Source organism: Tyto alba, unplaced genomic scaffold (assembly GCF_018691265.1).
Source record: "Tyto alba isolate M040663 unplaced genomic scaffold, T.alba_DEE_v4.0 Super-Scaffold_46, whole genome shotgun sequence".
NCBI classification, from domain to species: Eukaryota; Metazoa; Chordata; class Aves; order Strigiformes; family Tytonidae; genus Tyto; species Tyto alba.
In genome coordinates, this window is record NW_024881322.1 from 4,510,866 (window position 1) to 4,532,824 (window position 21,959).

Genomic DNA, 21,959 nt, shown 5'->3' on the forward strand with positions numbered 1-21,959 from the left:
ACTCGGTCAGCCACGGTAAACTGCTTGTCTTTATGGGTTATCATCTGCTCTAAACTAAGGTATGTCACCACGAAGCAGCACTATACACCATCTCAGGACTCTGTCACAGCACCTAGGCAGGGATTCCAACTACATTCATGCCTGTCTTGCAATGGCAGATTACCCAAGCTATTTTACAATTAATATAATAAACCAGATCAAAACCTTAGTACACAAAACATTATGTAACATTTGTACTATACATATTACATGTGCATGCAATTATTACATGGACGCTATTATGTGCATTATGTATATGAAGTGTGCATGTACATGTATGGTATCTCTGATACCCGTCCTCAGGTGCAGATAGGTGCAGAGGGCTCCCTCTCCCACTCCTTTCTCCATCGCCATTACAACTGCGTGCATCCGCTTTCTGGCGTCAGTGCAGCTCGCAGTTCAATCTGCAAGAAGCAGTAGGTACCATAGCTGGGGATGGAAGAGGAGGTTACCAGCCCTAACTCTTCATTCTGACGCCGCTTTTTCTGGATAGCTGGGACACTCTGAGCCCCGTTTAGAGGATGGTGCTGTAAACCGTTGCCGGTTTCAGTAAGAGGCAGCGATTCCACAGCTGTCTCGTGAACAGCTTGGTCTTTTGTGTGCTGGGTGCCAGGCAGACAGCTGGGGTCGATAATCTGCCGTCCCAAGCTATGCCATCTCCACTTGTGAATGATAGGCTGCAGTGTCTGCTGCCAGTGGTAGATACCCCAAGGTAGGAGCACTTTCTAGTTCAGTTTCCTACAGAAAGAAAATCAGTGTGAATAAGCTGTGTACTCTACCACCAGTTACTTTTGAAACCCTCAGCCAGCTTCAGCCAAATCTCCCAGAGACACTGACAGTATAGAAAATAAGCGGTTATGTAGAAGACAGAGATCCTATTAATGTTCCCACAGAAGGGAAAGCTACCATAGGAATTACTATCTCTCTAGATTCCAAGAATCTGCATGGGCAAAGGATGTTGCAAACATGACTCATAATTTCTGCTGCTCACAGAATGCCTGTGGCATGTTCAGCCCTATCAGAGCAGGTTTAGAGGACAGCATGCTCAGAGTTTTATGGAGTTTTTAAAATTTCCACTACTGAGTACTAGCGGATCTGGTCAGCTGCTAGAATAAACAGCATTTTGAAAATAGCACACTGCAAACACAGTATCACAGTACTTTCTGTAATTTCTTTACAGTGGATCTGACTGTGAATAACCTTTTATTCAATTTAGGAATAACTGATAAAGTCTATAGGGAAAAAAAAGCTCTCAGGACATCCAGATAGATACTCAGTCTTACGACCAGAAAATTACCTTTAACAGCACAGAAAATTTCACAGAAGTCACAACAACAGGACAGTCTGTGTTCCCTTCTCAGAGAGTGTGGCTGTTTCCAGTGTAATGGGGTTTTCTTTTTTTTTTTTTTTTTTGGGGGGGGGGGGCTTCCATTTTTGTTTTGCATCTAGGGTATGTATTTGAAGCTGTCTCATATCAAGTGTGAGTCTAAACAGGACACATACCTCAAAGAACACCTACGTCTTCGGAAAAGCAACGTGACATGCTTCTGAGCCAGCTTTTTTCCCCTCCATCCTTCCCCATCCCTCTTAAAAGTGGTTGAATAGAAATTTTTCAACATACAGAAATTTGCTTTATATAGCCAACAGTACAGTTAGGTTTTCAAGCTAACAATTCTTCTAACAAATGACTGTCTGCTGTTAAGTCTTGTAGAGACAAGTACCTGGCACTGTAACCTCCACCCATTTGTTCATTAGTACACTCCAGAAGCAGTTTGCATAAGAATTTGAATTTCCTACCCAGCATAGAAAATAACAAGCGACAAGAAGAAACAGTGCAGAGAGAAAGTAGAGCATCTTACTGCTGACCGCGTTTCCACAGATCTCAAAGTCTCAGTGGAAAGCAGATAGTTATATAAAAATTTACTTCTGTAGACCTATATGAGTGAATGTTGTTATTATTCCTGTGGAAACATATCTGGGGAATCTTGTTCATACTTAAATAAGCACGAAATAAGAACTAACCTTCTTGTTCCTTGTCCAGGATAGTGGAAAAAAACTGGTTTAGACAGGCAAATATACTCCCTGTTCTTTGTTATAAGCTGCATACCTCCCATTTGGTTCTGGTTACACTGCCTTGTCTATCAGCAAGTGAAAATAATGAACTTGTTTCTTGACCAGTTTCCTTGCAAATACCAGGTGGCAGGTGTGCCCTAAGCATACAAAGCTGTAAATTCATAATATTGGACATTTGGTAGAATGTGTGCTGATAAATGGAACAGAGGTCTGAATTTTGCTCAAACAGCGAGCTATGCGGGCTGGTCACCCTCCCTCTCCCCTCCTGCCCCCTTCTTTGGTGGCTCTTACAGGGACACCGAAACAAGGTTTCAAGCAAGGTTTAGTTTCTGACAAACACATCTGACCCTGAACTAGTAAAGCCAGCCAGAGGCTTACATTCTCTTCAGAACTGCTCAGGGACTTCTTTCTAAAGGAGAAAGGCATAAAAAGTAACGGCACACACTCATGACACACAGCCTGATTTTGTAATTGCTAGTGTGGGCTCCTAATAGGGTTGGAGCAACTAGATTTTCTGATACCAGGCTGGCGGTGTGCGTTGTGGTTGGAAGAGATCAATGCAGTTTTGACACTGTAGTATATTCCAGCTGTTTAAAATAAATAGCGCTACACACCACTTCTTCACAGATACTGAAAATGGAGAGTTCTGAAGTGTTCAGTTGCTCGTAGAGAAAGCAAACCAGAATTGGTTTATCCCTCTAAAATAAGATGCGTAAAATACACGTGCCTTACATCTGCAGCTAGAGTAAGCCATCCAGCAGACGCGACTGTTATATATTTGCATCTGTAAGCTAAAGGAAATAGGTCCCATATTATCCCTGTCAATATGACTACGAATTATACATGAACCTATTCTGGGCATCTTTTTTAGATATAGCTTGGTATCAGTGTATCTCCAGCTAGTAGCTGGTATTTCGAGAGATGTAGGAGACCCTATTATCCAGTATCTTAGATTTTCATTTGCATTGAATAACTCTTTGTACAGACTGACTTTAATCCTATGAAGATTTATGCATATGCTTACACCGATGTATGAAAAACAGTCCTGCAACATGTTGTGATCAGTCTTCATAGAATGAAAAAAATAAGCAGCTTGTAAAGCTTGAGGTTTGGGTCCTAAAATTATTCTGGAAATGTGTGGTGATGCTTACAAGGATGAGGAAGTTTATCCTTGCTTTATAAAAATTCTGTTTAAAACCATCTATCTTTTGTTTGAAGTTTATGCTTTTCTGAAGTCTCTATCACACTTTAAACAGCATGCTGTGTTTTGTACACTGCAGTTACCCGTAGAGAAAACTGATGCTCACAGAAAAGATAACGCAGTCTTAAAAATAAACTGACATTTTGACTGGACTTATTGATCGACCATTTTGTACAGGAAGAAATACTTGGAGATAACTTACCTGAAGAAATGGCAATCTATGCTGTGCTCTCAATTACCACATGCTATAAAGCAGTACTATAAGGAATATACTTTAGTCTAACATTTTGAATAGGAAAGTGTATTCACCACAATAATTTCTAAGCTATTCTACGTTCACAGTTGTATTATCGTAGCCACTCAGTACCTTTGTAGGTAACCACATGCAATACCAAATGCCATTCATATGAGTTTGCCATTTTTGTGCATAATCAGGCCAGTGTTTGTTACTGGTTCTCCCATAAACTGTGTTAGATTTACTTGCCGGTGGTTTTTTTGATAGCAGCTTTGCATGAATTATCCCATTGTGTAGCTTCCTGAGCTTTCATGCAGCTATAGCCCCCCCCAACGCTATCATTCTTCAGAAGCTACCGTGCAAACCGTTTTTACTATATGCTCAAGGAATAACAGAAGACAAACAGTTGCTTAGACAATGCCCATACCTACGCGACAGGCATTTGAACCGATTCGTGAACGAAGTGACGTCAATACTTGTTTATGTGAGCAAGGCGGGATACGCAGATCTGCGGGTATGGGAGTCCAGGGTAGAGGAGTTGACATATCCAGCTAATTTTTCTGTTTCTGTGATTTCTAAGAAGAGGGGATGGAGGACAAACTAACAGATGGGAAGTGTGTTTACTCTCTCTTGTTTTCAGATCTTGAATAGCACCCAGCAATGCCAGCAGAGTGTGGATTCAGGAGTTGGGGGAGGACTGTTGATTGCCTCAGTTCCCTTTACACCTGCAGAGGGAAATGATGATAGTCTTTCAAGGTATATTCCTGAATTAGACTTTTTTGCCTTGCAGCATAGGGTGCGAGACCACAAAACCCTTCTGCAGCTAGAGAGGCAGCTGGCTTTACAGAGAGCCTTATCTGAACAATTCATGGTAGTTAATAAAGAAGGCACTTCAAGTCTTGACATAGTGAATATTGCACAGGTAGATGAGCCTTCAGAAGCTGATTGCAGACAAGCTCTTTTACAGGATACATCTTTCATTAGCGGTACTAATTGCTTGAATGCTAGGCATCTATAGAAAGAGGTGAGTAAATGGAAAACAGTATTACAGAAACAATAACAAAGGGAAATAATATAAGAATGACAGCAGGTGGTAGAGCCATGTGACATTAGATTTGCCAAGTACAATTTGTATTCTCTCAGGTTCTGTATTATCTGTCAAATACTACCTTAACTTCTCAGAATCCAGGAGAAAAAATACCTTTGTCCTTATCTTTGCAGAGCGTTTGCTAATATTTTCAATTGATAGTTCCAAGCACTATTCTTTTAGTATTCTATAGTCTCCTACTTACAGTCTGCTACTGATAAGCCTAATAATGAGCAATAAAAACACACTGGTTATTACTCATAGGGCTTTAAAGCACAGCTGCTTGGGCTGTCGCACGTGTTGCAGTGACCTCATGCAACAGAAGTCAAAGGGGCAGTAGCAACCTTAAAGTATAATAAAAGCAAGGCGTACCAGTGCAGGTGTCAGGGTAATACTGTATGAACTAATGCCTAGTGAAGAATACAAAAGCACATAACTGGATTTGTCTGAAGGCCTAGATCGCAGCCACAACTATACCGAGTGGGGAGGAATGTCAGAGAGCTCCGCTTCGCCTTCTCTGCCAGAAACGTTTTCTGCCTCGGCTTCTGTGCATCACGCCTGGTGTAAACCAAGCACGAGGGCGGTGTAGAAGGCTCCATCTGCTGTGCTGGCTCAGATCCACTTGACAGAAGCCGGAAACCATGAAAGTAAGAGATGAGAAATGAGAATTATGAACCCACTTCCTCCTCCCCCGCTCTGCCCTTCCCCAGTTTGTACTTCTCCAGAAGCAAGAGGAGCAGTGTCTTGTTCTAGATTGCTGCTTGCAAAATGAAGGAGTTGGGCTGCTTCATGCGTGTTCCTCAGTCCCCCCATAACAGCGCAGGGGCCGCTCACAGTTTAGACCGAGGGACTTAAATTTCTTAAAGAAACTAAACGTTTTCCAAAGAGTGACAGAAACCAGCCATTTCACCACTTCAGAGAGCCAGCGTGCACTTCCTGATCGGTTGCTCTGCCCCAGGCTGGTTTCAGTTCAGTATTCAGAAAATGCCAGGCAAATAACCAGTCGGGTTCAAGTTAGAATAGTCCTTGTTAACAGTCCGGTGTTGCAAAACATATCTGGAGGATGCGATGTCTTTCTAGACAGTAGGAGGAATGCAAAAACTCAGTCTTGTCAATAGGTTCTTGTTGAGATGAGTAGTTAGTTGCAAGATTAACCATCCCTGTGGAGCACCCATGCAACACTACCTTAGCAGGGTCACAGTTTACCAAGATAATTCAGAACCATTTCTTTTTCTCTATTATTTTCTAAACAAAGATTTTCCTCCGGGGTCATGGTAGCTCCTCTTTAACTCAGATGTGGTATGATCACAAAATGGATAGGGCCCTTTTACAGCCATATTAATCACAATCAAGGACAGAATGCGGTTCTACATTTCTCATGTGGAGTTCAAACAGTAAAGAAAAGACCAGCTTTGTAGGAAGCACATCATGAGGCTGGAGAGACTTGGTTTCGTTCCGGATGGCAGTTCTTCCTCTCTTGTTAAAGGAAAAATACAGAGCGATCTGGTATCACGAGTCCACACTGACATCTAGTGCTGAAAAAATTGCACGAGCCAGTGAGGAAACAAAGAAGAGAAGAGGTGTTGGACTGGAATGAAAGTCTAAAAATGTAGCCAAGACTCCCTCCTGCTTTTTGAAGGCGGCTGGTGGTTTGTGGATCTCTCCAGTGGGCAGGAGGTGCTCTGGCTCCGTGAACTTGGGTGCTGTGGGGGCATCCCTTGGAGAACTGCAAGGGGTACCAGGTCTGACAGCCAGACACTCAGCACAGCAACCCCCTGGCTGCCCCTGGAAACTGCCCTTCCAGCCATGAGGAACCTTGAGTTGTGATTTACTTTAAGTGTGTTTTGTAGCCAGCATTACTGTAGGACTTGGTCCGGAGCAGCATAACGAGTAGAGCACTGCTGCCAATGACCTGGTTATCTTGATTTTACAAACAAAGACTTCATAAGGACAAAATGTTCTCACCTTTCAATCTGAGAATTCCCTGGTATATCGGAAGGATTCCCTCTCTAAGCTTTTCCTAGGGAAAGGGGTCATTATTTTAGCAGTGGCTTTTAGTTGTTAATGTGCTCCTACCTCCCATTTCAATACAAAACATTCTCACCGTTTTTCCACACACAAAAATTTTCATTTTGTAATATTTTACTGTGCCTTTAAGGGCAGGCAACGATTGTAAAACAAAATATTTGTGATTTTTCATTGTAATTTCTACCTTCTACAGGGAAGTAAAGAGTAATAGTAAAGTACAGAATAATGACTGTTTTTCAGTGTCTTAGCGGCCGACACACTTCCTTCCCCGTCACCAGGGAAATGATGAGATTAAAACCAAGTGCTCTGTGTGCTTCAGAAGTGAGATATGCATGTCAGTGTTGTATAAATCATCAAAGGAGACGAGCAAAAGGACAGATCCAAAGCCACCGAGATCAATGGACTTTTTTTTTTTTCCCATTGAATCCCAGGAGCTTTGGATCGGGTCCCAGCAGATGTCAGAGCTCTGCCAGCACCACTGAGAAACTGTAGTCCAAATGCTGGCGTGCTGTTTGGAAAGTCGCAGCCGTAAGGTTAAGCGGAGGTTGGCAGATGTATCCTCCATGGAGGGAATCCTGGTGTTGGCGAGCAGGATTTCACAGCGGGACCCAGCACGGGGAACTACTTCTCTCTCTGCATGGAGGCAAAGCAAGTCTTAACCTACCAGCCGTTGCTACGTGTGAGGGCATCTTCTTCCTCCAGAAACCCTACGGTGTGCACTAGGGCACATCAGCAAGCTCTGTCTCCTACCATTTGGTACTACCTGGGAAGAGCTCTTCCCTCCTCCTCTTTCACAGCACAGCAAGCAACAAATGGCCGGATTTAGCCCTTACCGCCTCGCGACTGTGAAAGCCTCAGAAGAAAATGTGGCTTTTGTCCTGTCCATAGTACCGTTCCTCCCCTTACAGTCAGAAAGCCCAAATACTCAGATATAATTTCTTCTTTTATTTTTTGCAATTCTTTATTTTGCTGAACAATAACCATACAGTCGTAAGCGTGTTGTCACACCAAGGCTGTATTTTTTTTCCCCCCATCTCTTGTAATCAACAACCATATGCAGATTTTAAAAACGTTTCAGACTCTTGTGTCTGGGCTGGACAGATTGGGATGCACAGGGAGGATTGGCAGGCCCAATTAGACAATAAGTAGCATAAGTAGCTGTCAAAAAATAAGGCTAGAGCAGGAGAAAGCATGTGGCATCTCTCACTAGATAAGCTAGAATGATTGGCATACTCAGTCAGAAGCACTCGTTTTCTGATTTAATGGGGGCTTAAGACAAATTGTCTCACAGCTGAGACCATGCAAATTAATCATTAAAATGTAGGGTTAAAGTCTGATGTCAGCTTAAATTCCATTAATATCAGTGGAATTACACCAAATTTATCCACCCAAATTTATAGGGTGCAAAATTTGACCCATAATTATTATTAGGAGCAAAAGCATGCAAAACTGTATCATACATCTAGAATTTTCTTGAAATAAAAAGTAATAGAATAGTAAAATCAAAATGTAGAATAGGCTGGAGTAGAATAGAAAAACAAGGGAAAGGAATGGGAGAAGGAGAAGGAAAAGAAAGGGGAAAGGAAAGATGAAAAGGAAAGTTAGGGGACAAAGGAAGGAAGAAAGGCAAAGGGAAAGAAAATTAAAGACTGAAAGAAATGCCAAGAAAAGGATGCAGGAATTTAGGAAATTTAAAAACATGGGGGAAAAAAAATCCAAATGTATAATAATAACATTGAATTAAATCACTGAGACATTGGTGTCCTGATATCGTGTTCCCATCCAGCCTCTCCTTCTCAGCTTTCAGGAGGACCCAAAGGACATGCAATCTGGTGGTAGCAAATTATTCAGGAAGGTGCCGCCAACATTTTAAAGGTGACTAGTTTGCAGAGCATATTTGATGAAGTGATTGAACATCCAGTATGAATATATTCAGCTGACATTAGTTCCTAAGTCTTTAGGAACATTGCAGAGTATATTAAAATCAGTGGTTTTTCAGCGCGGTACTAGGCAATAACGGATATAATCCCGACTAAGACCACCGACTTCCTTTGTGCAGAACACGATCTATTTAAATTAAATTTCAAATAAATTCTGGGGAGCAGTGAGTTAGATTGGATGATAATCATTTAGTGTTCTGCGCTTCATGTTAAATTCCCCACCTGATCCTTTGCCTTGTGTTTAGGAGCACGCTTCAGTGAAGGGAACACTCCTGTCCGTACAGACAGGGTGAGTCAGGGCTACCTGGCAGCGCGCATTGCGGGACCACAACCCAAATCAAAGAGCCTCTGTGGGGCCTTTTAGCGACTCAGTGACTCAGGACTTTGACATATCCCCAAGTTGGGGTGAAGGAGTAACTTCTGTAAAGCTGGTTTTACCAACAACTGCTGCCCGTGAGGCAGGAGTGTCAGCGTTTTGGCAGTGTGCAGAGCCATGCAGCAGCAGATGAAGCTGGCATGGCTGGCACAACTACCAACTTTGCCTTATCATCCTGCCCTTGTCTTAGAGGCTGGCATCCCTGCCTGGAGCTGACAGAGGGATGCAGACAGCTTCATGTGTTACAGTAAAGCAAAAAAATATCTCGGTCCAGAACAGTGTCAGTTCAGGAGCTGCTGCGTGGCCCTTCAATCCCCTCTCCTGCGAGGCTAGGAGGAGTGGAGCAGCCCTGCTTTAGTCCATTGCCACGTCCAAGTTAATATCCTGATACTTCAGAATTTGGTTATGAACAGCTTCTGATTGAAGCGGGTTGTCCTCAGTGACAAAGAAAAAAATTAAATGTACAATGACAGTGTTTTAGACAATGACAGTGGAAGGAAATAATGCTTTATAAAATTCACAAATATATAAAACCCCTGGAACTGAAGAAACTGAAGAGCCTGGTTTTTCCAACTCACTCCTTATATTTTGAGTAATTCTCCTTGCCTTTATCTGAAAATGGTTCTATCCAGAATCCTTTCAGACTTCATTTAAAATCGCATTTGGCAATCTGATGGTTTGCTCTGTCTGACAAAATTACAATGCAGTTTTCATCAGCTGTAACTCACCTGATCTGGTGTGCCTCTTCTAGTAGCACTCAAACCAGGTCTTTGATTCAGGTCCCTATTTGTAATGGAGACCGAAGGAGAAATCTTAATGCACTTCCATTTTTATGAAGGGCATTTTGCAAAGAGAAGAGAAAAAGCAAAACTGAATAAGGATGCTAAAAACTATTAAAACCCCATCATTAAATGAAAAATTATTTACATGAAGAATTCCTTCCCAGTGGAAGAAAGTGGAAAGCAGGTGCAATGCTTGGAGAGCAGTAGTGTCGGTCAGAAGGAAACTTGTCCTCTAGCTTTGGGCAACTTATAAGTCACTTTGTCTCTTTTTGATTCAGTTCCTCCCTTTCTACTCTCTACCTCTTTATCATTTTGTCAGGATAAAACACATTACAAATTGCAGGAAGCTCAAACAAAATAAGTGAAAGGACCTTAATAAGCACAGAAGGTCAGTAATTTTATACTCGATCCCTATGATAAGAAGAGCTTTGGAAACACAGAACTGTTACAGAAGTCATGGTATCCAACTTATGCAAATGCCAGTCACAAAAAAAATTGCCACTAATGCTGGCCTGCTAAGCAGAGCCATGAAGCACAGAACATGCGATAAACATTTCTGCAGAAATTCCCTGTAAATTCACAGGGAGCAGGATATATCTTTCAAAATGGATCACAGGAATACTTTATCATGTAGGTTGTTGTGGCTAGAGCAGCCTCTTCTGAATTCACCTGGAGATTTACAGATATGACCTACACTGGAATGTAATAGATGAGTATTTTGTCAATCATCAGATGACATAAGATAAATGCATTTACTGTTAATGTTGCTAGCACAATTAATCACAAAATCCCAGGAATCAGATGTTACAGCACCTATTGCTTTTTGCTAAGATCACTGTGCAGTGCATCTTAGGGCTTTCTCAGGTAGGAGATTAATTCTTATTAGAATGCCTTGCAGGCATCAAAACTGAAGTAATGAGAAAGGAATAAGCTGAGAATCCAGAGGCGAATGGGATGGGGGCTTTATATGAAACAGCTCCTTAATAATCAGTAGGGGGAAACTCATGAGAAAGGAGTATGCCAGATGGAAACAGCTTTGCCTGTTGCCTGAATAGAGCCTTTCACCCCATTTCCATTTTCACCATATTTTCAGGGTGAAACATTGTCAAAGCTGATCAGTCCCACAGACAGACAGTAAAGAATTTGGACTGTCTTTCTCTATTACTGTTTGCTAACTGAGCTGATTGCCGACTCAGACCATTGGTAGAAGTTTAATTATCAGCCCTGTTGTTTTCATTATAAACTGCTGTTCCTTGGGGTTTTATCATTTCAGTTCTTAAGGCCTTTCTGTGCATGGTTTGGTCATGGAGGTGGCAGATTTAAATTGATCTAGAAACAGATTTAGCCAGACTGATGCTGAAATTGTGGTTAAACTAGCCTGACATACCTTTTCAACTCCTTCTATAACACATATGCTAAAAATCCTGCCATTATATTTACTAGTGTCCAACATAACTGGAACCACATCAATAGTTTTTGCAGAAGAAGCTCACTAAGCTGCCTAAGAGGCGTATGATTAATCTGGAATCTCTTAATGAGGCTACAGCCTAGCACATGTCCAGTGGGCAGGTCAGTTGGTCCACTTTTGCAAGAAATCCTGAATTATATTCCACATTTTAGTTCTCAAGGAGCTCATAAGATCTCTTCCCTGTCCTCCTCTTCCAGGTCTGGGATATGCCAGTTTTCCAGTTCTACTGGTTAATAAAGGTCTGAAAGCACAGTTGTTATTGGGAGGCTTACATGTGGTTTACATACCAGCAAATGGATATGTCTGAAAAATGAGAACCTGAAAGGACAGAAAGCAGATTTCTATAGACAGTATTGCCTTGTGTCAATTTTCAAACAAATGTGGAGATTCTTCTTTAAATTTTATTTTTTATGAATGAAAGAGGTTCTAGAAAGGGTAATTAGTTCCTCTTCTCCACAGCAGGTAGTGCTTTTGAAGTCCTCCAGGGTACTTGTCATCAACTTATTTGTTACCTATCTGTTGAGGTCTTTAGAGGGCTACAATATATTGTTTCGGAAGGTGTAATTATATAGTTGCAAATCCAGCCTGTTGTGTGGCTGTTTTTGTAGATAGACGTTATGTAATGCTTCCAGAAAATATTTCCGTGGTGGCAAGAAAGAAATTGGAATTGTTGAACCAAGTCTTCCCAGGCCAAATCGTTCAGGTTTAGCCCCTCAGGATCTGTCTCCACTGTAGGTTTGACTCAGGCGAGCAGCAGACCCAGCCAGAGCACATGCAGCTGAGCTGCAGGGCCACGTTCAAGTGCCAGCACCCTTCTCCATCCTAATCCCCCTCCCTGTGAGAGAGGAGGATGGGTCAGTGGAGGTGGAAGAACCGTATAAGCGCTTTGGTTGTCATTTGTGTTTGGTGTCGGAGCTGCTGTGGGTATATCCCACAACGCCCAGCATTGTACTAATCCGAGCTGCTCTGTCATTAATTTCCAATGAAGCACAGGCCGTAACCAGAAGGGCCTCATCTGAAATGGTTTTCCTGCAAAATGTCCCTCCCCAGGTTGCTAGTGTGACTGTCGACAGCACAAAGATTTGGGGTTATAACCCAACCTGGTGCAAATGCTCAGATGAGCCGGTCTGTATTCATGGACACATCAGGGATTTGGGCATAGCTCCCAGCAAGGACCTGGAGTGAATCCTCAGGGACCGCTGGCCTTTGAGACACACGTACACAGACAAATGGGGAATCATCTCGAGTTGCCTGTCCTCATCTGTCTTCTTGTCACGGCTTGCTGGCTTGCTGATACGTTACTGCACAGATACATCACCACACCCCAGGCAATGCCCCTATCCAGGAGACATCTATAAACCATTTACAGATCCTGGGCCAATCCGTTTTAGCATATATGGATATGTGTTATCCAGCCTATCCAGGATGAATTTTAACTGGTGCATAAGCGCTGTGTAATCATTGTTTTGTGTGGTATTTATGCATGCTTTATAAAGATACCGCCCTCTGCATAGCTAGGGTGTTCCTCCTTTTGTATGGTAATGAATCAGTATTCAGGGGGCCTTTTCTGCTCTGCCTCTTACCCGCCCCTGTTCCCCCTGATATCTGAGCAAGGCCCCCAACAGCTGAGCAGCTAATGAAGGTAGGGGAAGATGAGGACAAAGACCCCCACCATACCTATTGAGAGAAAAATCTGCATCTGAAAGTGCCTGCTGGAAATGGGCGAGATGCCAAACAGCAGGGAGAAGGGTAACGCTCTAGAATATAAAGGAGGGCATGCGATTATCTTTTTTCTGTCTTTAAGTCATTGGTTATTTGTAAAAAATGGAAACAAACAAGGGGAACCATGTGATTTGGCATCAGCATGGTTTATATTGGTTTATATTCATATCCCAGCACATGTAACACCCCTTCTCTCCCACAGACCTGCCTGCTGCTGCGACTCTTCTCCTAATGCTACAACCATTCTCCTGTTCCACCTCTCTGTAAGGGAGCCTCTACCAACAGCTGATGAATGTGCTGGATCTGCAATTGCCCCAGGACACAGCAGTCAAGGCAGTGCTGTCTGAGGGTGTAGGTGACGTAAGTGGTTGTTTTCAGGGATCCCTGCCTTTTTGAGAGTGTAGATTACGCAGTTGAACACACGATGCCTACACCTCGGGTCACAGCAACCACCATTGCTCTGCAGCCATTGCTATTCCAGCTGAATGGGTTTTGGTTTACTGTTGCTGAGCAGACATGCTGCCGTGGCTGCTTTTGCAGTTCTTCTGCTTCCACCCATTCTTACTTCTCTCTCATGCTGAAGGTGCCTAGGTCTTTCCCACTATAGTCCCTCTGCACACCCTGCTGCCTCCAAGAAAGGAAAGCTTCCTCCAAGAGACCCTGGCAGCCTTCAGGTCCCAATGTTTAGTGGTATCTCCTGCTGAACATAGGTCAAAACTCAAAAGAGCTCACCTCAAAAGAGAAAGCAAGAAGCATCTCGACAGCAGGCTACAACTGCAGAAAGCTCTTCAGTACTCACACTCAGGGGGGACAAACTGCAGGAGGAGTCTGGATGACATGTAGAAACAGCATGCCCAGCCAGCATTAGTGGGTATTACAGTGCTGGAGAAGAAGCTTGTGGTCTCCCTCTCCCACTCCTTTCTCGGTAGCTGGGCTGGTTGAGAGACAGCAGCCTTTCTTCTGGAAAAAAGAAAAAAAAAAAAAAAAAAAAAAAGAGGCCCAGAATATATAGAATATATAATGTAGACCCAGAATGAAAGAGTTCAACCGGGAAAGACAATCTTCCCCCAGCAACCCATGAGTTATGCTTAGCTCTAAAACAGATTTTCAGCATGGTGGGAGGAAAGCTTCATGCCCCTCAGTGCAAGTTTGATAACAGTGTGTGAATCATGTGCCAGTGGACCTGGGCTGAGAATCTGTGATCTAAATCTCAGCTTCCCCAGTGCCAGAAGCATCCCAGTTGAGGCTCATCCAGCATTAATCTGCAAAGACTAAGAAAGAGAATGAACGATGATTGACATGGCAATACAGCATCTCCCATGCAAAAACGCCCTCACCCCCTCCAGCATTTTCATAACCAAATACACACCTTGTTTTGCACTATAAAGAGCATGGGAATGAAATGTGATAATGAGACATAACGAGATGCATGTATAAGACAAGCTGTGGACAGGCAGTGAACATAAAAAGAGACGTGTACATGTGCACATAGGGAAGAAGTGGCAGATAGGCACTTTCTTATGATCTAGCAGCAATAATCATGACAATAATTAAGTTCTGTTTTAATTTTTCCATCCCCCATGCACCTTTGTGTATCTGGAGAACAGAAGCAAATAACCAGGCTTTCTATTCAGATTCTTGAAACTAGACTCCAGTGAGTACTGTCAAAAATGTCCACTAATATCCACCTAAATCATTGGGCAAGTTTACTTCAGCTGTCTTCCTGCCCCTTGTGTTCTGTGGCTTTTTCTTTATTGACAAGGAGAAAGCTGCATGTAAAGGCTACAAGGATGCGTTTTACAGATAATATTGGAAAATATCCATTTAGAATTCACTTTCCACAATCCTTGGCACACCCAGTGCTAAAAGCTGCTTTCACCTTATCAGGAATCAGAAGCAATGCCAGACCTGCCTCTGTTTCTTGCACTTGCAGAATTAATATCAGTAAGCTTCAGATCAGAAAGGACTTCAAGAGATTGTCTGGCAAATATTTTCTAATGATAAATAATAGGGGGAAATAAAACTGTCTGGACAGTGCACCAGCAGAAAAAGAGGCAATATTTGTTCACTAAACTCTCTTCTAATTATTGACATATGGCAACTAATCAGCATTAGAGGCAAAAAGAAACTGTAATCTATCCATGTCCTCATCTTTTTGGACTGTTCCCAGTACTAATTGCAACAGAGGAGCGCTCCAGACCGGAATCCTCTGGCTTTTCCACTCATTGCTTAGAGGAACTCCAAGCCTGCACAAAACAATACAGGTTTTCTGACTTTTTCACAGCGACACTTTTGTCCTTTTGCCTTTTTGCAAGGCCACAGATCCACAGCAACAACCCTTTAGCTGAAAGCCTGTTGTAAGCTGAACCAACAGTAGCAGATGCAGAAACAGATTTCCCTGGGGAAAGAACGTCAAATCAGTCTGACAACTGTAGTGGCAAGTACTAGCAATGTTCATTGCCCTTGTAAATCTCGGGGATAAACATCCCTAAAATGTCAGTGACTGATGGTGAATGTTGAGTAGAGTGTAAGTGTTGTAGTACACAGTATACATTCCGGTGCTGTCATTGCATAAAAATGGCAATGAAGGATCATTTCTATCGGGCAGGGTGTAATTGCCTATGTTATGGCATGGAGCTCATGGGCAGGCAGTGCTGAGTGGGTGAAGATACTTCTACGTGAACTTGCCGTGATCATCAGTGTTCATTGATTCTTTTACTCCCTTATATTTATTTACTACTGTCCAGGTGGATGTTTCCTCTTACTGAAGCAGTAATTGGTTATGCATAGTGCAGTGGCAAGAGCTGTGCAAACGTTAAAATGTGGATATGATGCATTCCTGTTGATGGAAGCAAGAAGAAAAGCAAAATTCCTGCCGATGGAAGCATAAGAGAAGCAAATTATTCCATCTCTCTCCACTGTGGCATGGAGGTCCCTATAACAGTCTCAGGGGGTTTCTAGTCCAGTTTTGATCCTTATTTGAATGAAACATTTATTTTGCTCCCAATGCTACAGCCTTGCAGGACAAAGCTGTGCTAGCTGGACTGGAAAATGTGCCTGCCTTATGACACTGAAGCCACCCTCTAGACAAATTTTTCCTCTCAGCCATCCTTCCAGATACCACCTTTTTACCCTTTTTGCCCTAGAGGGCAAGGAAATAACTGGTGGGACATCAACAACGAGGGGAATTTCACTGGCAAAGCCAGCAGCCCGCTTATCATTGTTACTTTTTACTCATGCCTGGATCATCGTGCAGTGGTTTCTATGACAACAGAAAAATTATTTCTTAACATAAATCAAGTTTGTCAGACTTATGCTTGTGCATAGCACTTGCTGAAGGCTAGATAAGCAATTCTGAGACCGAAAGCAGACAAACAGGTCCACGCTATGAAAAGGGAGCTACCAAGGATCTGAAATAGAAAAGATCCCTTGCTTTCCTAGGGAAATTTGTTTTGAGTATTGAGTTATGGTTGTTCTTTTATATTTTCAGAAAGAAAAGCATGAGAATAGTGAGTATCATGAGTTAATACACTTATCTTTTAAATGCGGAGACTCTGGGACAAATCAACCGTGTTTCTAAGAAAAGAAGTGTGAATATTCAGCACATAAACAACATAGGAAGAGGAAGGAAGGAGAAGATTTGTAGAAGCTCCTCTTTAGAAAATGTGAAGGGATTTCTGAAAATCATGTTCTGTGCCTGTTTCATATGTGGGTAACAATAGTAGTTCTTGGTAACCTGGTCCCCAGAGTGCAAAATCTTAAGTTAAGCTTTTGCTTGCACATTTTTTCTCATCTTGTCCTCTGGCATCTTTTTATTAGACCCCAAAAATACAGATATCATGGGCAGATTGGAAGGACTGTTTTGCAGACAGTTCATCCTTATTGCCTGTCTTTATGCTGCATAGCAATGAGCTTTTTAAAAAAGTATAAATTTCTTAACAGCCTGAATGATTAATGGTTGCATCCCATATCTGTTTAATCTAGAATGATCATATTTTTTAGTTATGACAAAACCCTGTCAGAAGTTTCGTGCAATTTTTAACATTGATATAGCTATTGGTTTTAGGCAGCAGGTTACTCTTGTTAAGCTAAAATAGGTGTTTAATGGACTGTTTTAGTTAAGCTGGCTCTGATGGAGGGGGCATCTTGTGCTTCCCATGGAGGAGAACAAACTCCATGCCTGGCTATGGAGGATGGGCTATGATACGAATATAGGCGAGCATATTGCCTTCTGTCCACAGCACAACTCCTGCTCATCTCAAAGGGGTCTTCATAGAATGAGCGAAGACAAAGCCTCATCTTTTGCTGCAGAAGGTAATGGACAGTTTGTTATTTTTTCTCTCTGTTAGTGCTTGATTCAGCAGAACTCAGTAGGAGTGATTTCTCTCCTCTTCCTTCCCATCTTCCTTTCTCTGTTTCTGCTCTACTTCCTTCTTGGCATCTCTCCTTTCTTCATCCTCCTCCTTCCAGAATTTCCAAATGCAGCCTCAACTGCATCTTGGCTTCATTTCCATTCCTCTCCATCTGCTAAAATGTATTCATGTATTATGTATCAAATGTTGACATTTATAATGGTGTCAATAAGGTTTTGAGTCAAAGCCTGAATGGAAATAAGCAATTTGGGCAGCGTTTACCTCTCTTGTCAGTATTGTTTCAGGCTATTTTCAGACTCGAGAAGGGAAACACTGCACAGTTGGGTCCTGCTAGGAAGATTTCCTGAACAACCATGATGAATAGAAGCATTTTTTGATCTTTAATGAAGGTTTAAATGCCAAAGAGTATAGTGGTTCTGTGTGATTAACTCATGAAGCAAGTGGACCCAGTGTTCCAAGAATTCTGTATCAAAACAAACATATGCAACTGCAGTAAAGTGAATGTGTAGGTCTTTTGAAACATCCACATCCACACATATGCTTGATTGGGAGTGGTACTGTGTGCTTAAAGATGCAATTCCACAGCTAAATATGACCTAAGGTGGGGTTGCCCTCCACCTTAGATGCACTCTCCATTCTTCTCTTCACTGATATTTGTCTAATCATACAGTGAGACAGTTAAGGGAGAGAAACTAGCAAATCACTTCATGGGGGGAAAAAAAAAAAAAAAAAAAAAAAAAAAAAAGAACCGTTTTTCTTCCAATTTAGCTTTCCAAACCAACTCACTGCAGGATTAGGTATGGTTTTGCCAATGTGACAGAGAGCCGGAGAATCCAACCAGCAGTGCTGTGGGGCAGAGGGGCAGGTAGTCAAGAGGTAACGGCAACCTAGGTCAGCTTAGAGTGACAGAACTGCAGCTTCAGTGGAGATTTTGAAAATCTCAGGCATGACTGCTGTATCCATAAAAGCACCAGAGGTCTGTCAAACATCCTTCGGAAGTATTGTGGCATTCGTGATGCTTAAATTTACAGCCTTGTCTTCCATTTCTTGTTTTCAATGTATTGATTGCTACCTTTTCTCCAAGCTGTTTTCTATGCATCATACTTTCATTTTAGTAGAGGTCTCAGACATACATTGTCATCTCTAGATATCTGAATAAGACAAATTTCTCCTGCTATACAGATTTATTTGATTTATGTTTATGGGATGCCCATAGCTGGCTATTTGGATCTGAACTGCATATACACTAGAATAATTTGATTGCCAGTTCCATAGGTCTTCCAATTACAAGACACTATACTCAGATGGAGGCAAAATATGAAATAGCATCAGGCAAAGGAGTAGTCAATCCTTATTTTTCCCCAAAGGAGATTTTTTTCTATTTCACTCAATACAAGGTGCAGCACTTGGAAGGAACAAAACTTGGAATGGAACAAAAAATAATAGAAATCCTTAGGCTTGACTTCTTCTTGGTAAGAAAAAATTGAAATGAGCTGAAATTCTGCTCCTTGATTAAGGTGATTGATTAAGTAAGAAATAGATAAGGTAGACTAAGAAGTAAATAGCTGAATCTAGAAGGAAACAGAGATGAAAAGAGGTTAGAGAAGAGAAAAAAACAATGGTTTTCTGAAGGCTTCAGATAGTCAAAGCCCTGCTCAAATGCCCAGCTAGGTGAACAATGTCCACTTTACTCTTTGATCTTGGTCTGAAAATGATTCATGGCATTTAGTGATCCACTATGGCAGGTTGCCAGACAGTTATTAGGGAGTCATAGAAATCAGTCACCGCTCCTCTTCTTACATCCCACCCTTGTTTTACCTTCATGCAGTTAATCTCTCAGCAGTGTATTTTCAAGTGGGAAAGAAGCACTAGTGAAATGGAGACAACCTCTCTCTCTGTATGGCCCCTCTGCTGCCCCTGCTTTTGTATTTAAATGTTTTCTCTTGTATTTGGCTCTTGCTGCTCCTGATCTTTTGCAATATATCTCATTTTCTCTAATCATTTTACAAACACAGACTGAATCAAAGGACACCCTCCAGGGGAGAAACAACGTGTCTCAAGATCAAAAGTTCTGCTTTGTTTGCTGTTAGAGGTCACCTACCCTGGATATTACATTCACAATTTATTTTTGAGTTGCTGTTTATTCACTCTAAGTGGTTCAACCCATACATAATATCCGAAAAAAGCCCTGGTCTTGAAACAGACTGAGGACCACCCAAGAGCTGCTGAACATTTCCCACTCTCATGAAAACTGAAGGTTCAGAGTAACTCCTTGTGCTGTGCCTTAACTCTTCTGGTCAGAGCAGCACTGAAAAGCTTCACCCTGATGCATCTGCTTCCCACCTTTCCTGTTTGCTAACCATCAGCTAATAGGTACTGACCAGAGCAATGCATTTCTTCAGGTATGTCTCAAAGAGAGAAGAGCTCGGCAGCACTTTTGGAAACGTAGAACTTTTTAATATATTTTCCATCCACTCAGCAATATCTATAGGAAATAACAAATCTATTGCTGCAGTTGTAAGTGCTCCAGGAGCCATTAGGAATTGCCTATTCATTGCTCCATGCCATGATGCTTTGGGCCTGGAGAGGAGCTGTGGTTGTTGCCCTCGTTTTCCCAGGAGTCAAGAGTTAGCGAAAAAGCAGGCAAGATCGCACAGAGAACAACAAGCAATATTGACTGAAATTACCAGTAAATGACCTCTTTCTGAAGAGCTGCTATGTGTGCGGTGGACACGGTATAGCCACACCAGAAAAACTGTCTTCTTTCAGGCAGGATAATTACCTTGTTCACAAGTCTTTCATGATGACAGGAAATAATGTCTGATTTATGAGCGATAAATGGTCTTTGACAGAAGAGATCAGTTTTCTTTCTTAGATCACCTTTCTCTCATTCTTGAAATCATTAGCGGACAAGTTCTTCACAGGCAAATATTGTATCTCTGTTGAAAGCAAAGCTCCCTCTAACCTCAGTGCTTGAAGGCTTCAGAACCAGGTCCTGGCTGTGTCTTTCCTTCTGTCCTAACTGTCCTTCCAGACTTGTGTGCAGGATCCTGGGAGCCATGAGAACAAAGCCATGAAGGCCATCTGGTACAGCCCTGTTAAAAGTCCTGTTGTAGTTTCAGTGTGATGAATACTCTACACTTAACTGGTTGAGATAGTGTTTATATGTAGTTAGAAAAGTTTTTTCTTTTTTCATCAGAGAAGGAGGGAGCTGGTTATTACCCTTCAAAATGGAAAAAGTTAAATCTGACGTAATTTTTCATCAGAATCTGGTGCTCTCAATCACTGCAAAGGTGCTATTAGTTCTCAGGTACTTCTGCTGACATCAGTGAGGCCACTTGTGGAGCAGGTTACCATTCACTCTGAGGGAGGAAGGCTATAATCTAGCATATTTGTCAGCCTGAAAGTCCAAAGCCCGAAAGTCCAAAGTCACTGACTTGAGAGAGGTGGACAACTGTAAGTGTCCCTGAAGTCAGAGAGAACTGAGGGTGGAGAGCAAGCCCAGGAGATTTCCTCGAGTTCTGCATCTACATCTTCAGGAACAACCTCCTGTGGCTACCCAATCAAAGGAAATTAAATGTGAGAATCTCTGCAGGAGAATTCCTAATCCCATCCCTCAGTAGACGACCACAGGACTTTGTGGGAGACTGTGTTTTGTATCAATTGCAAGAATTTTCAGTTTAAATGTCTCATTCTGATATATGTGACATCCATGACTTTTCATCGGCTACAGTCTGACCCTGCAGTGCCATCACAGGATGATATATGTCTGTCTTATAATGGAGGCAAAGCTCCTTCTCTCAGGAGGTGAATTGAATTCAGAAATGTAGCCAACCTACATGCAACTCACGGGAAGGAGTATATTATCTGGTTTCCCTTTATTACTTATAGTCACTGGGATCCATTAAAGCAGCAGGGCTGCACAAATGTTTGCAAAACTGGAGCTGTATTCTTTTAACCCATACTGCACCTGGAAACACAGTACAGCATTGCATAATGACACCTGAGGGTGTTGTGAGGGAGAAAAAGGTAACATTGTGAAGTGATTTCAAAAGGAATCGGAAGAGGTGTTTAGTCATAAAGCTAGTATTTAGCAGGTGAAAAGTGACATGTCTATAGACAACACAAAAGGTGTTTCAGAGGACAGTGATGGAGAAGGTTATAAGAAGGCTGTGCCAGATGGCAGAACCAACAAATGAGAAAAACTGTACTGCTCACAGGAATTTTACATGGCAATACATAGTCTAGTGGGCTATATTCTCAGCTGGTGCAGGCTGGGACTCCACTGATGTCAGTGAAGCCAGCAAGTCCAGCTGAGGACATGGAGAAAGATGTCTCTTTATTAAACCATTTTGTGTAAGCCGCACTTTGGTTTGTTTTCCCCTTGTAACACTCTAAGGGCCAAATTTGACTTAGAAGGCTGTCAAGCATCTTATAATGCCCAACCCTATCAGCATCATCGCTGTCACTTTCAGGATCAACACATGGAGAAGCACTGCAATGCACAGCAAACAGCACCCTGTGGACCAAAGCAAGGTGCCCGTGCTGGGCAATAGTAACAAATGGTATATGGGCAGGAACAAATGGTATACAGCCTCAAAAACAGCCATCTGAGCTCGCCTGCTCTCACCAGCA

General features: G+C 42.2%; 1 long non-coding RNA gene across 2 annotated transcripts in view; it reads left to right on the forward strand.

Moving 5' to 3' along the window:
- LOC116961166 overlaps positions 1-21,959 on the forward strand; it is a 46,679-nt gene that overhangs the window by 1,509 nt on the left and 23,211 nt on the right. For both annotated transcript variants that reach the window (XR_006166862.1, XR_006166863.1), the window contains exon 2: positions 13,154-13,311. This is a non-coding gene — a long non-coding RNA (uncharacterized LOC116961166). The remainder of the gene's footprint in view (positions 1-13,153; positions 13,312-21,959) is intronic.